The 13,230-nt window shown below is 54.7% G+C and overlaps 1 protein-coding gene across 2 annotated transcripts in view; it reads right to left on the minus strand.

The window, feature by feature from the left end:
• The window catches only part of Prkcd (protein kinase C delta), a 31,750-nt gene that overhangs the window by 15,472 nt on the left and 3,048 nt on the right, over positions 1-13,230 (minus strand). The gene's annotated exons all lie outside the window — the stretch shown is intronic.

A 13,230-nucleotide genomic window follows, 5' to 3' on the forward strand; every position in this document is an offset into this window, starting at 1 on the left:
TGGAGGGATATGAAAAGGGGGTGCAGTTTCACATTTTTCTCCAAATATAAAACTGTATTTTAATGTTGAGTGTAATATACAAAGCTGGGCTCGGGGCACCCTGAAAAATACACACACACACACACACAGAGACACACACAGAAACACACACACACACACACACACACACACACACATACACACACACACCAAAAACAAAAACCCAGTTGCCCAGCATGAAGCAGCTCCATCCAGCTCCTTAGCAGGGCAACCAGAAGAGCAGCCCGGTCTTCCCAGAGCTCCCGGTCCAGATGAGCTCAACAGGAAACAGTGACCTCAGCCTGCAGCCCAGCCCAGAGTGCCCAGCCAGAGCTCCGGGCCACGCCAGAGCAGAACAGACGGACTAGAGAGGCTGATCCCACCAAATCCTGCCCAGGTCTGGCTCCTGCTCAGTAAAAGTGAGAGCAGGTGTACAATCTCAGCCTGTGCCCACAGCCCCCAGTCTCAGGCCTGAAACCAGCAGGGGGGCAAATGCTGAGTGCTAGACCAGTGCCCGTGAGAGTTTAGAGGGCAGAAACGGAGAAGCTGCTGCGGGCTCCTGGCCTGGGGTCTGCAGGAGCCTGCATGGTGGAGGGCTTGAAAGGCGTAGATCTGCAGAATAAGACTCCTGGTGTGCTTTCTGCTGCTGGGATAAACGCCATGACCAGAGCAGCTCCAGGAGGAAGAAGCTTGTTTCAGCTTACAGCTTACAGTCCATCATAAAGTGCGGGAACCTGGACGCAGGAACTGCCCAGAGACCAAGCTGTTTCTTGGCTTGCTCTCCAGGCTGTCAGCTACCTTTCTTATACCTCCCAGGACCCCCTGCTCAGGAGCAGCCCTGCCCACAGTGAGCTGAGCCCTCCCACGCCCATCAAGAAAATGCCCTACAGACTTGCCTATAGGTCCATCTAATGAAGACATTTTCTCAATAGGGGTTCCCTCTCTCACACGATTGCAGATTGTGTTAAGCTCACAAAAAAACTAATGAGCACAAGGACTTACACAGTCATGGAAGTGAGTGTGCCTGGGAGGCCATGTGGAAACATGAGGAGAGGTCAGTAAATGGTGAAAAGCAAGCTACAGAGGCCTGGCGTTGGTCCCATGTAGAAATCTTGGACGGATGTCCCAAATCCCCAAGGAAAAAAGACATCTTGGACCTCCTACTGACCTCGGAGTCCAAGGCATCAAGTGCCCCAGTGAGTGCTTTCAGGCTCTGAAGTAATAAGCAGGGCCCCTCCGAGCACACACTTGCCACAGGCCCCATACCAAAGGTCAGATCACAGCGGGCACAGCTCGGCCTCTGTCTCAATGAGATAACTCGGGAACAAGGCAGGGTCGTGAGCAGCTAGTTTAGCACCTCAGAGGGTAAAGTCAAACAGCCAGAGAAAAGCAGGGGAAGGGCCTAGGCTCCTCGGGGACAAGAGATTAGAGCCATCCCAGTAGCAAAATAGGGAGGCTGGCTAGACACAGGCTCTTGACACCAGTGCTGTGCTGGCTGTGTGGCCATGCAGACCTCCTGAGCTCTGAGTCTCTGCAGCCTCACATTCCAGACGAGGACTTGTCCCTGGCCTCTGAGCTGTTGTGCTGGCGTCTCATTAGCCCACTAGGATAAGGGCCAACGTCAGCCTGACAGACCGAGGACATGCCCTCCTGTTAATGCTACCCCTGTGCCCTACAGGACACCCTCTCCAAGTCTACTCATATCCCCACTGTGTCTCTTCTTCCTGCCCACAAGTCAGTGAGAGCTGGGAAACCGTCCCCAATTCTGAGACAGGAACTTTTGTCAGCTCACCCTGGACTGTGTTAAGCACTCCACACACTTGCTGGCCAGCCTCTCCCCACAGCTCCCCCTGGCGTCTAGCTCTGCCTGCAGGCCCAAGGCTTCCCTTGCTCCCAGCCTGCCCTGGGCTCACAGAGCTGTGTGGAAGAGACAAGGAGTCAGAGCAGCCACAGGAAGGTAACGCCGGGCTCAGGACCCGACCCGTGGGCTGCCCTGGCAGCCTCCTCTTCGGCTCCCACTCACAGCAGCTTACTGTTACAAGCCGCTGGGGGAAAACCACAACCACAGCAAGTCTGGGCCCCAGCCCTGAACCTGCATCCAGGCCGCAGCGCTACTAGGGCTGGGGAGCGTGGTCTCTGTGGGCTGCCATGAGTCGACCCAAGAGTCATTCAGGGGCCAAATCACCTTGCCCCCAAGTTCCTGGGACAAGAACGACGGCAAAGGCCCCTGCCGGTGTAAATGCCCATTAGGCCCTCACTTGGAGTGCTCGGACCCTAGAAGGGAGACATGACACACGAGCTAGCTAGCATCGGCTTCCATCTCCGTGTGACCCCGCGAGAGGTTCTGGGCAATGGCGTCCATCTGCACAACAAATCAGTGTGCCCCACAACCTTGCTGTGTGGAGCAGTGGTGGGAAGAGGGGGAAGGACAGAAGCACAGGGGCAAGGTGTGCCCACTATTTATAAACCCCATGCAAATAGGCCAGGGCCACGGGCCCCAAAGGAAGGCCACTGCCTCAGCCCCAGGCTTTGCGGGCCCAGGGGACAGCAGCGATGCTCACAGCATTCCGTGTGTGTGTGTGTGTGTGTGTGTGTGTGTGTGTGTGTGTGTATGTGTGCGTGTGCGCGTGCATGTGTGTGTGTGTGTGTGTGTGTGTGTGTGTGTGTGCGCAGGCAGGCCTCCCCCATTGCTGGGGGCTCCGAGTCTCTATGCTCCTGCCCCTCCAGTCCTGTCTCTGAGGAAGAGAGCAGGGGACAGAGACAAAGAGCCAAGCTTCCAGTCTCGGCTCACCCACTTCTGAGAAAGACTGTCCTGTCCAAGATGACAACATACGGCATTAGCCTTGTAGTTCCATTTGCTCACTTTGCCCCTGTGTGGCCCCAGGAAGTGTTTTCTGGATACAGAAATCAAGGCTCAAAGAGGGTACATGGCTTACTCAAGGTCACACAGCTGGTGAGGGGTAAGTGGTGGGAAGATTTGATGTAGCCTGCTGGATGCTGCAATTCATTTCTTCCTAATGGACTATGCCAAGGAGAAACGAAGAGAAGGAAAGAAGGCAGACATGGAGACAGGTAAAGAGAGCAGGAACAGCACAAACACTTACAAAGACAGAAAAGTGAGAAGGCAGAGCCCTGTGCTAGGCCCATCTAGTCACCTACCCTCGTCCTGAATCCTGGTCTGGTCCGAGCCTGCCCTCAAGGCCACTCGTCTCCCCTTGCACAACAAGGGTGGTACAGAGCCCTAACCACTGTTTTTCCTTCATTTCTGAAAACATGGGGAACTGGCCTGGGTCCCTATCCTTGCCAGAAGCCAGAAGCCTTGCGGTAAGGGAGGCAGGGCTGAGCCACCGCAGGCAGGTCGCCTTTTCCAGAGCAAACAGAAACCTGTTTCCAGCCAGCCCAAGGCACTGAGAGAGGCTAGCCTCGGGGCACTGTTGGCATTCCCGCTGGGTGGCTCCAGGTGTGGTGAGAACAGGAGCAGAGACTGACGCGTCCACCTCCTTACGGTACAGAGGCCTGAAAGGCCTCAGCTCCCCGGTCTCCCTCTGCCCTGGGCTGGTTCTCTCTTACAGGCCACAGGGTCATGTCCATTGGACAGAGGGAAAGCTGGGGCTGGGGACGGAGAAGAGAGACCTTGATCAGACAGACTGCCATGGCCAAGTGTGAACAGGCACACAAAACATGAGCTGAAGGTCCTGGTGGGTCACCTGACCTCTTCAGCAGATACCTGGGAGCGAACCCCTGAGGAGCCCTGAGCCTACTTCCTGTAGCCCTCTACCCACACCTGCCTGACCTCAGACTGGCACTCGCTGCCTGCCCATCTGCTGGCAAGACTAGATGCAGATGGCAGCCAAGTGATGCCCTCCTGGGGCTGCCACCCCACCTGGTGTGTAGATCTGGGAGGGATGAATGAAGGAGAGAAGAGCAGACGTAGGTCTGGTCACGGGACAGGATGGATTGAGAGGTGATGTGACTAGCAGGGGAGAGGAAGCTGGCCCTGCAGTCGGGAAGAGCAGGGCAGGTATGGAGAATTCCCAACAGAACCAAGTCAAGGAGGCCATGGGCTTTCATAACTCAGGAAATAGGCCCAGCAGGAAGAGCAGAGAGGAGGCCTCCCCAGAGCCCATGGTCTCAGGTCACAGCCAGGTCCCAGAACAGGGGTGCCTCCACGGGACTGACCTCATGTCCTCCCCCCTCACTCCATGGGACCAGTTACTGCCCCCGTCCTCTCCTCCCCGGACTCCTCATTACTCTGTTCATCCTCCCCGCTCTCCACACCCCAGCAGCCCTCTCAGCTGTGACTCCTCCCACAGCATGGGACCCTCTCAGCTAGCACTGTTCTTGGAAGAAGTCAGACACCTCGACCTGCCATTAAGGCTTCCCACACACTGGCCCCATCCTGTTCTCCCCTCAAATCCCTCTGGCTGCTTGGCACCTCACCTGCCAGCCCCCATGAACCTGTGCATGGCCCTTAGCCAGAATGGCCTTCTTCTCATGTATCCATCTAGATAGTTCCAAAAGCCAGCCCTGGTAATCTCTCCCTGCTCCTGAGGAAGGCAACTGCTTCCCCACTGGTAACCTGTGTCACCGTCTTAGGTGCTGAGGACTTGGGTTTGCTGTAGGTGGGGTGGGGTCTCTACCCCTGGTTCAGTCATCTCAGTCCTGGCTACATGATGGCTACTCAACAATCCCACGACTAAGAGCCGGAGGTGGAGCTCAGGGGTACAATACTTACTTGCCTGGTATAAGACCCTGGATTCAATCCTTAGCACCACAAAAAAACAAAAAACAAAACAACAAAACAAAAAAACCCACAAAACAAAACATGAAAACCTGGATTAGTTACATGCAAGTGTGGTGGGCACTGTCTGTAATTCCAGCACTCAGCAGGATTGGGAATTCCAGCCAGCCTGGGCTACAGAAGGACTCTGCCTCAATACCAAAGAGAATTCCAAATACAGTCCATGGGACTAGGAAGTGGGCCTCGGGTGGCAAAATCATTCCTTTCCCATTGCACAAGGGTTGGGCTACCCTAAGAATCAAGTGAAAGCTGGGAATCTTCTCTCAGGAAAATATGCATGCAGTGACATGATTCTGCATGGAACAGGGTGGGGGCTGGGGCCACAGGAGTCTGCCTCAGCCCCGGGTCAGTCCCACCAGCGAGTGCCTCAGACAGAGCAAGCTGATGGGACGCACGGTTTGGAGGAGGACTAAGGAGCACTGAGCAGGCTGGGAGCAGGCTTTGCTCGGGCAGAGGATGGTGAGAGGCTGAAGTAGAAATGGACCTACAAACGTCTACGGCTGGGCTGGCTGCAGGGTCTGCAGCCTGAGCGATATCACAGCCGCCCCGCCAGAGGGCCAGGACTCAGGTTCCTGCCTGTCAACTGGCTCACAAGCCCTCTGCCAACACACACGGGGTCAGGAACACTTCAAGGGCACAGCCTGCTGCACCAGGCACAGGACTGTAGTCATCTGCAGGCTCCTGGATCAGGGACCTCTGGGCTCAACGAGCGGGAGACTTCCAGGTACCCGTGGGAGAGAAGCAAAGGCCCTTCCTGGCCCAAGCCAGAAGCCAGCTCCTCTGAGGACAGGAGATTCTCCGTGAGGAGCCAGGTGGAGGGGGAACATCCAGGACTCTCCGAAAACAACCACACACATGGACACACATGGGCACACCAACTAGCCTAAATACAGTCAGGCATGAGGAGTCTCCTATGAAGGTAGACACGCAGACACACACACACACACACACACACACAGCCCTAGGATGACACAGTGGCACACAAAGAGGAACATCTCCCACACACCCACAGCTGTCACATGTCAACAGAGCCAGGCATGTGGGCGTATGCACACACGCATGCACATACACACACACACACACACACACACACACACACACACACACGCGCGCGCGCGTAGTGTGATAATCCATCTTATACAGATGGACCACAGACGCACACGAGGCACAGAGATGAACTCAGGGACCTGGAAGGACCTCGCATAGCTGATAAGGTTCTGACACCAAATAGAGCTTTTCCTGTCACAGTATCCTTGGGCATAATGGCTGGGGAAGAAAAGGAGAGAACGGGAAGGAGAGCAGGGAACCAGGCCAGGATGGGCTCGCCTCTTCAGGAGGTCCAAAGAGAATTCCAAAGTGGAAGAGAAGGGGCAGGCTGGTCAGGCACATCCCAAGGCAGGCCTTAGCCTGCAGGGCCCTGAGGGGAAGTGAGCCAGTGCTGAAGCTGGAGCTCACAGGCCTGGTGAGTGAGGGAGGACTTTAAGTGCTGGGGGGGGGTGGCCACACATGCCCTCCAGGAGCCCCAGGCTCACAACTGCAGAAGATGACCAAGGGGTTGAGCAATTCAACCGAAGCCACAAAGCCGAGGGGGGCAGGAGCGGGGAGGGGAACGGTTTCCAGCTCAAACCCTTAGACCTGCCCATCCCAACTGTAGGGGTGACAGGCTATGTTTGCTCTGTTGGTCAGTTAGTGGTCCCAAGCCCTTGTCTTACACCTTCTCCCCCTCTCCCCCTCTCTCAAAGAGGGTCCCCAGAATGTTCAGATTTATAACAATAAACTGTCTGTGTCTGGGAGAAGGTAAAATGGCCACTTTGGTTTTGTTATCTGTCTATAATCTCTAAGATGGGCAGTGTGCAGAGGGCAGGGACCAGGACCTCAGGGATCTGGAGAAAGCAGGAAGAGCTAGGAGCACCCACAGGTGTGCCGTCCCCTCATAAGTAATAAACAGAGAAACTGGTGAGCTCAGGCCTAAATGGGCTGGAATGGAGTTTAGAATGTGGCCAAGCCTCTCCAGCAGTATCTCCATCTGCAATATGGGAATGATCATACCCATATCCCATGCTGAACGCAAGGCCTGGAATGAGGCAGAGATACACACAAGTTGTGAACACCGCTGTCTTCCTGCCTGGCCCTCTCTCTCCCACCTGTTCCACTACCCCATCTCCAGTTGTCCCTGGTCTTCTTGGGGTTAATCCAGCTGTGGGATGCCCTAGGCTGCCTGCTACTCCAGGATCCCATCTAGGTTGGTGCAGTTGAGTCTGAGGTCAGCAGCAGCCCGATGGCCTAACTGTCTCTGTGTCTTGAAAACCTAGACCCCTAAGCTTTCTCTGGCTCTGCCACTGGCGGACCCCAGAGATCCTCCTACCGTGACCCCAACAGCCCCGCAGTCTACACCACACAGACATCTGATCCAACCTTGGCCTAGTGACTGGCCTGTTTACCCAACACGGCCATAGATGTGATCCAAAGCTCCTGCTGTTGTGAAAACAGCCGCTCAGTGACCACAGGCCTGCCCTCCTGGCCCCCAGGCCAGGCCTCTGAGGGACAGCTGTTCTATCTTGTATCTGAGGCCTTTCAAACTTTCCCACCAACCCAGCTTTAGACGCTCAGGTCTCACTTTGGACCTAAAACCCCATACTGTAGGCGTACATGCTCACCTGGCTCTCCAACCTCACCACATGAATGAGTCCAAAAAAAAACAAGCTCAAATCAGCCCACAGCAGCCTACTGATGTCCCACTTGCATGTGTCTTCATCTGCCAGGAGTGCCCACGTTCACAGTCATCAGGCCAGAAACCTGGGGCCGGCTGTCTGCTTGTCTGCCTTCCCCCACGCAGCCCACTCCCCAGCCTGCCTTTGTAGTGAGCCTCCATGCCTCTCCTGCCTCCACCTCCTACCCCAACCTGGTGGTCCCTACTGCTGAGCCCAGACTGAACACCTGCCTGCCTACCACTCACCCTCCCCTACTCTGGTCCCCACAATCCCTAAGCCCCAGCTCCAAACAGGGCTTTCAAGACTTTTAAGACAGTAAAGCAAACCCTGCCATCCCTGACTCAGCTCCTAGTGTTTCCCACTAAGTCCATCAACCTTGACCTCCCTGATCTAGGCAGCTGCCTTCTCCTCACTCCTGGGCCCTGGCTACAGGGACCCCTTTCAGTTCCCTGACAACCAAGTTCACTCTATAAGGAGCTTCTGAGTGCAGTTGTTCTGTCTTCCTATACCCCACCCCTACAGTGGCTCCTTCCCATCATTCACGCCTCACACGGACATCCCTGTTCTGCCTATTTCACAGATGAGGCAACAGAGGCTGAGAGTGGTCTAGTCTCTGGCTTGGGTACACAGGCAGGAGCAACTATATCCGAGAATGTGTGATGTGGTGGAGGTCTTACCCCTGGACCTTCAGGATATCCTCCCTTACATTTGGCCCAGGTTCCCATTGATCTCCAGCCCTCCAACCTCCTGGGCCTGTATGCTACACCACCATCCTTACCATTCTTCATCACCAGAGACTCCCAGCCTCTTGGCCCCTAACAGCAACGGGCAAAGATGAGCTGACCTTCTCTGTATTCCTGGGACACGAAGGTTCCTCCCACCAACTGCCACATATCAGTGATGCAACATGGATGGATGTACATGCCCCACTTTCCAACCTAATCAGTCCCAGATGCCTGACCCTTCTCTGATCCAAAAGCTAACTCCAGGGGTCCCAAGGATAGGTAGCCTGATTAGAGGGCTCACCCCCCACCTCCTCATTCCAAACCCAAAGTCCTGCAGGGACCCAAGCAGAGAGGATCCCTAAGCGGCTAGCTGTGGGCTACCTTTCCCTTCTCTTGATACACTGTTGTGAGATCTACTTTGAAAGGGAGCGAGGGGGACACACACAGGAGCAGGCCGGTGTTGCTGACTGTGCATAGCTACTCTACCCTGGGGCCCCTTCCGAAGAGGACATGGGACCCACGGAATCAGGAGAGCCCTCCCCTACGCCTAGTATCGTGAGTGGCAGCAGAATTAACAGAATGGAGGAAGTCAGAGACCTGACCTCTCAGCTGGGTTCCACAGCCATGTGGCTGTGACACCAGGCCAGTCCCAGCCTATCAAACAATAATGGCACATTATCAGTATCACTTGATGGATTTGAATAGTTACTCTGCACCAGGCACTGAGTGCTTTACATGCCTTCCGTTCCTGCCATTTTTTCTTTCTTTGTTTTGTAGTTGTTTTTTTTCTAAGACAAGGTTTCTCTGTGTAGCCCTGGCACTCCTGGATCTCACTCTGTACACCAGACTGGCATCAAAATCACAGAGATCCGCCTGGCTCTGCCTCCTGAGTGCTGGGATTAAAGGTGTGCGCCGCCACCGCTCAGCCAGTCCTTGCTATTTTGCATATACTTATCTGCTGTTTCCCAAATAGCTCATAAAAATGAATATAAACATAATTTTGTCAGAGAGAAAAAAAAAAACCCAAGGTACTGAGTGTGAAAACCACTTACACAGATTTGTCCACACAGCTGCTTGGTGCTACCTAATTTCTGAACCACAGAAGGGGCCTGCCACCCCCACGGCCCGTGTCTAGTGGTGCTGAAGCCCCTTTGGCCTACAGGCTTGGAACGGAGAGGACGTGGGGTTGTGGGGCTGCAGGTGACTTCCACCAGAGTTCCAGACAAGCCTGGGCAGCCTTGGTATGGAAAGCCTCGTCAACTGGCCTAACCCACAGGCCAGACACTACTCCCCTCTACAGGCAGAGCTGGGGTGAAGCAAGCCGCAGGCGGAGCTGGTCAGTCCTCCTCTGAAACCACTTCCTGGGCAGCCCAGAGGAAGTGAGTCTCTGGAAACATCATGGACCAGCTGGGTCTCCTTCCTGGGCCCAAGCCTTGGAGAGTAGACCCCCAGGAGAAAAAGACCCTGCTGGACAGGCCCCCGAGTTCAGCAGCTCCACTCTGTGAGGCACAGAGTGAGGACAGAGCAGCTGCAGGTCCACCGCTGGCCTATGATCACCTTGGTCCCATGACCAAACAGCCCACTCACTTCCTCTTCCGTGGCACCAGCCACAGCTTGCAGCAGCTGACTGGACCCCTCCTCCACGCTTGTGCCCCTATCTCTAATGCCAAACCCTTGTCACCCTGAGGACCTAGGTCATGTGGGCAGATCCTGCTCTCAGTGTGGCCTAACTTCCTTCAGCCCTGGTGATCTTTTATTTTATTTTATTTTTTGAGACAGGGTTTCTCTGTGCAGATTTGGCTTTCCTGGAACTCACTATGTAGACCAGGCTGTCCTCGAACTCACAGAGATCCGCCTGCCTCTGCCTCCCGAGTGCTGGGATTAAAGGCCTGCGCCGCCGCCGCCGCCGCCGCCGCCGCCGCGCCCCCCCCCCCCCCCCAGCTATACCTGGAAGCTCACTGTCAGGTGGCAGACTCTGGCTGCCAGAGTGGGCAATGATCCACACCAGGGCTCCCCATCTGACCCAGCATGGGCATGTGTGATGTGTGTAGACAGTCACAGAAGGAAGTAAGCCTCTGTACGAGTGTCTGAGCGTGTCCCTTGAGGAGACGCATGTGAACGACTGTGCTCATGTGTAGGCGGAGTGTGCCTGGGCGAGTATGCCCAGCGCAGCTTGGCTTTGTCTCCCTGTGTGAGCACGTGTGTGTCTCTGCCAGCCAGACGGTGATGTTTGCGTTTGCAGTAGGCAGGCTCCGAGGCTAGCAAACCTGAGGCTAAGTGATGGGAGGAGCCGGCTTCCCTGACTTCAGGCAGCTGAAAGCTCCAAGCAGATCAACTCCTCCCCACCAGGTTTGGGGTAGGATGAACAGAGAGAAGACCCAGTGAAGATCCTGCCCTTGTCCTCCCTACCCCCACTGAAGTGAGAACCTCAACCTCCTCCCTCTCCACACTGAGGAAACTTCAAACACACCCACAGCTCCTGCACCAACAGCGACTAACAGCCAGAGGGTGGGAATGGGGGCTGATCAAGGGAGACCACACCTGCCAGCCTGTCCTGTCCCTCCCCGCATTCCAGCACACACACCCATACTCCCCCATACATGTACACATACACGTGTGTGCACGTGCAGACCTTTGCTCACTGGGGCTCCTCTAGTCACACAGAACTACTTCCTCCCTCCCTCCTTCCTGTCTCTTCCTTCCTTCTGTTTGTTTTGGGTGCCGGGGTTTCTACTAGGGCGTCACACACGCTAAGCACACTGCCACAGAGCTGGGCCACCAGATGCACGGGACTTGATTGCAACAGGGGCTCAAGGAAGCAAGGCTGGCCAAAGGGGCGCTGCTAACTTCAGAGACTTGCAGTCTTCCCAGGCATTCCTCAAAGACGATGCCCAGCAGAGCCTAGTCCTGAATCAGGAGGCGGAGGAGAGACCACTCAGTCCTTCTGGGAGACCCCATTCTATTCCCGGCCCAGCATTCAACCCACCACAGGGCACAGGTGAGCCTGTTTCCTTGTGACATGAGGGCAGTTTGAGGAACCATGGAGAAGCTGACACATCCACCCCAACCCTTGACTTACATGCAACTTTCCTTCAAATTGACCAAAAGCAGTGTCATCCCTCCTTCCCCCACGTTACCAGTGGGTTCCCATCCTCTGAGCTCCAAGGTCACAGCCGCGGCCAGGTATCTGGCAGGAAGTCCCTTATGAACAAAGCAATGGTCACCCCCGCTGGACACTGCTTCACACCCAGATCACAGCTTTTGAATGGACCCTGGGGTCCAGCCAGTCCCAGTGGAAGAAGACAAGTCTCGAAGACGAAGGGTACCGGCACATTGCCCATCTGCCTGAGATGACCCATCCTGCCTGGGCCTCCCAGCTCCTGCTTGTCCTGGCTCCTACAATGCTGTAACCACTCACTAAGCACCAGGAGTAAGTAGGCCCAACCCTTGCCTGGGCCAATTCCCAGCAGACCTGTAGGAACAGGAGAAAACAGCTGAGCGGGGAGGCACAGCCAAACAGGCTCCAGCACCAGCCAGCATTGGCACAGCCAGCACCGGCCAGCTCAGCTCTGCTGGGCGAAGGAGTTCAGGCTTCCCTGGGCTTGACTTGCTCTTCGGTCAATGGCTGTTAGGCTCCAGTTCTCTCGGGACCCAGCTATGTGTCCCTCCCATGCTGGGGTCTAGAACACTGTGTCCTTGCCCTTAGAACATTTCGAGCATGGCAAAGAGGCCACGGAACACGGCTCGGGTGGAGGGTGAGCGCCTGCTCCTGTCAAGGAGGTGGACCTAAAGGCTTTGGAGTGGCAGGGTACGATCAAGCATCAACCTCAGACAAGTCCTTTGAGCCTTTTTTTTTTTTTAAAATAAAGACAGGGTCTCACGTAACCCAGGCTAGCTTCAAGTTCACTGTGTAAACTGAGCTACCCTCTCCACACCCCCACTCCCACACTTTTTTGTTTGTTTGTTTTTGTTTTTTGAGACTGGGTCTCTTCGAACTTGCAAGATCCGCCTGTCTCTGCCTCCTGGTGCGGGGATTAAAGGCATGTCACTGTGTCCAGCTATAATAAAAATAAAAAATAGCTGTAAGCCTATTTTTCAAGTGAGGGAAATATTACTGCTCCAATGCCCCAGGTGGCTCTGAGGCTTCAAAACATGCCTTGCCAGCTCTTGTGCTGGATTCACAGTGAAAACAAGAGATGACCGGAGTCAGTGAAACACAACCTGTAAGCCTAGCCAGCTACTCAGGGGCCTGAGGCATAAAAAGCGAAAGGTCAAGGCTAGTGTTGGCTACATGGAAAGTTCAAGGCCAGCCTGGGTAACCTAATGAGACTCAAAAATTAAAGAGTTTAAGATGCTATTCAGTGATGCTTCCAAGTAAGGCCCTGGGTTCAATCCTTAGTACCACTAAAAAAGAGAGAGAGGAGAACATAATGGATGGATAAGGATGCATCTTAGTCCTTGTTTTGTAGTTTCAGGTCATTCTCGCATTGCTATTGCACCATTATACAGTGAAAAAAAACCAGAGACCTAGAGACACCCTCAACAGGAGGAATGCAAAAACAGCAGTGCCCTAGGTATCCTGGCATTCCCACTGCACACCAGGTGGTCCCCTGCGGTGGCGCACGCCTTTAATCCCAGCACTCTGGAGGCAGAGGCAGGCGGATCTCTGAAAGTTCGAGGCTAGCCTGGTGTACAAAGCAAGTTCCAGAACAGCCAGAGCTGTTACACAGAGAAACTCTATCTGGAAACAACAACAAAGCCCCACTCCCCCAGCTAGAGACCCCATCACTACTTCCTGGAAGCCACAGCAGCCTCAGGCTTTATCTCTCCATCAGTACTTCAAATTATTTCCAGTTTAAATTTAAACTCCAATTATCTGTGCCAGATAAATGGTGTCAGAACCCTGGATCATCACAATTCTGAGTCACCCCCACTCCCCACAGCAGAGCTACAGAGACTGGGGGCCGGCTGGGCG

The sequence above is a fragment of the Peromyscus maniculatus genome, chromosome 9 (assembly GCF_049852395.1).
Source record: "Peromyscus maniculatus bairdii isolate BWxNUB_F1_BW_parent chromosome 9, HU_Pman_BW_mat_3.1, whole genome shotgun sequence".
NCBI lineage: Eukaryota > Metazoa > Chordata > Mammalia > Rodentia > Cricetidae > Peromyscus > Peromyscus maniculatus.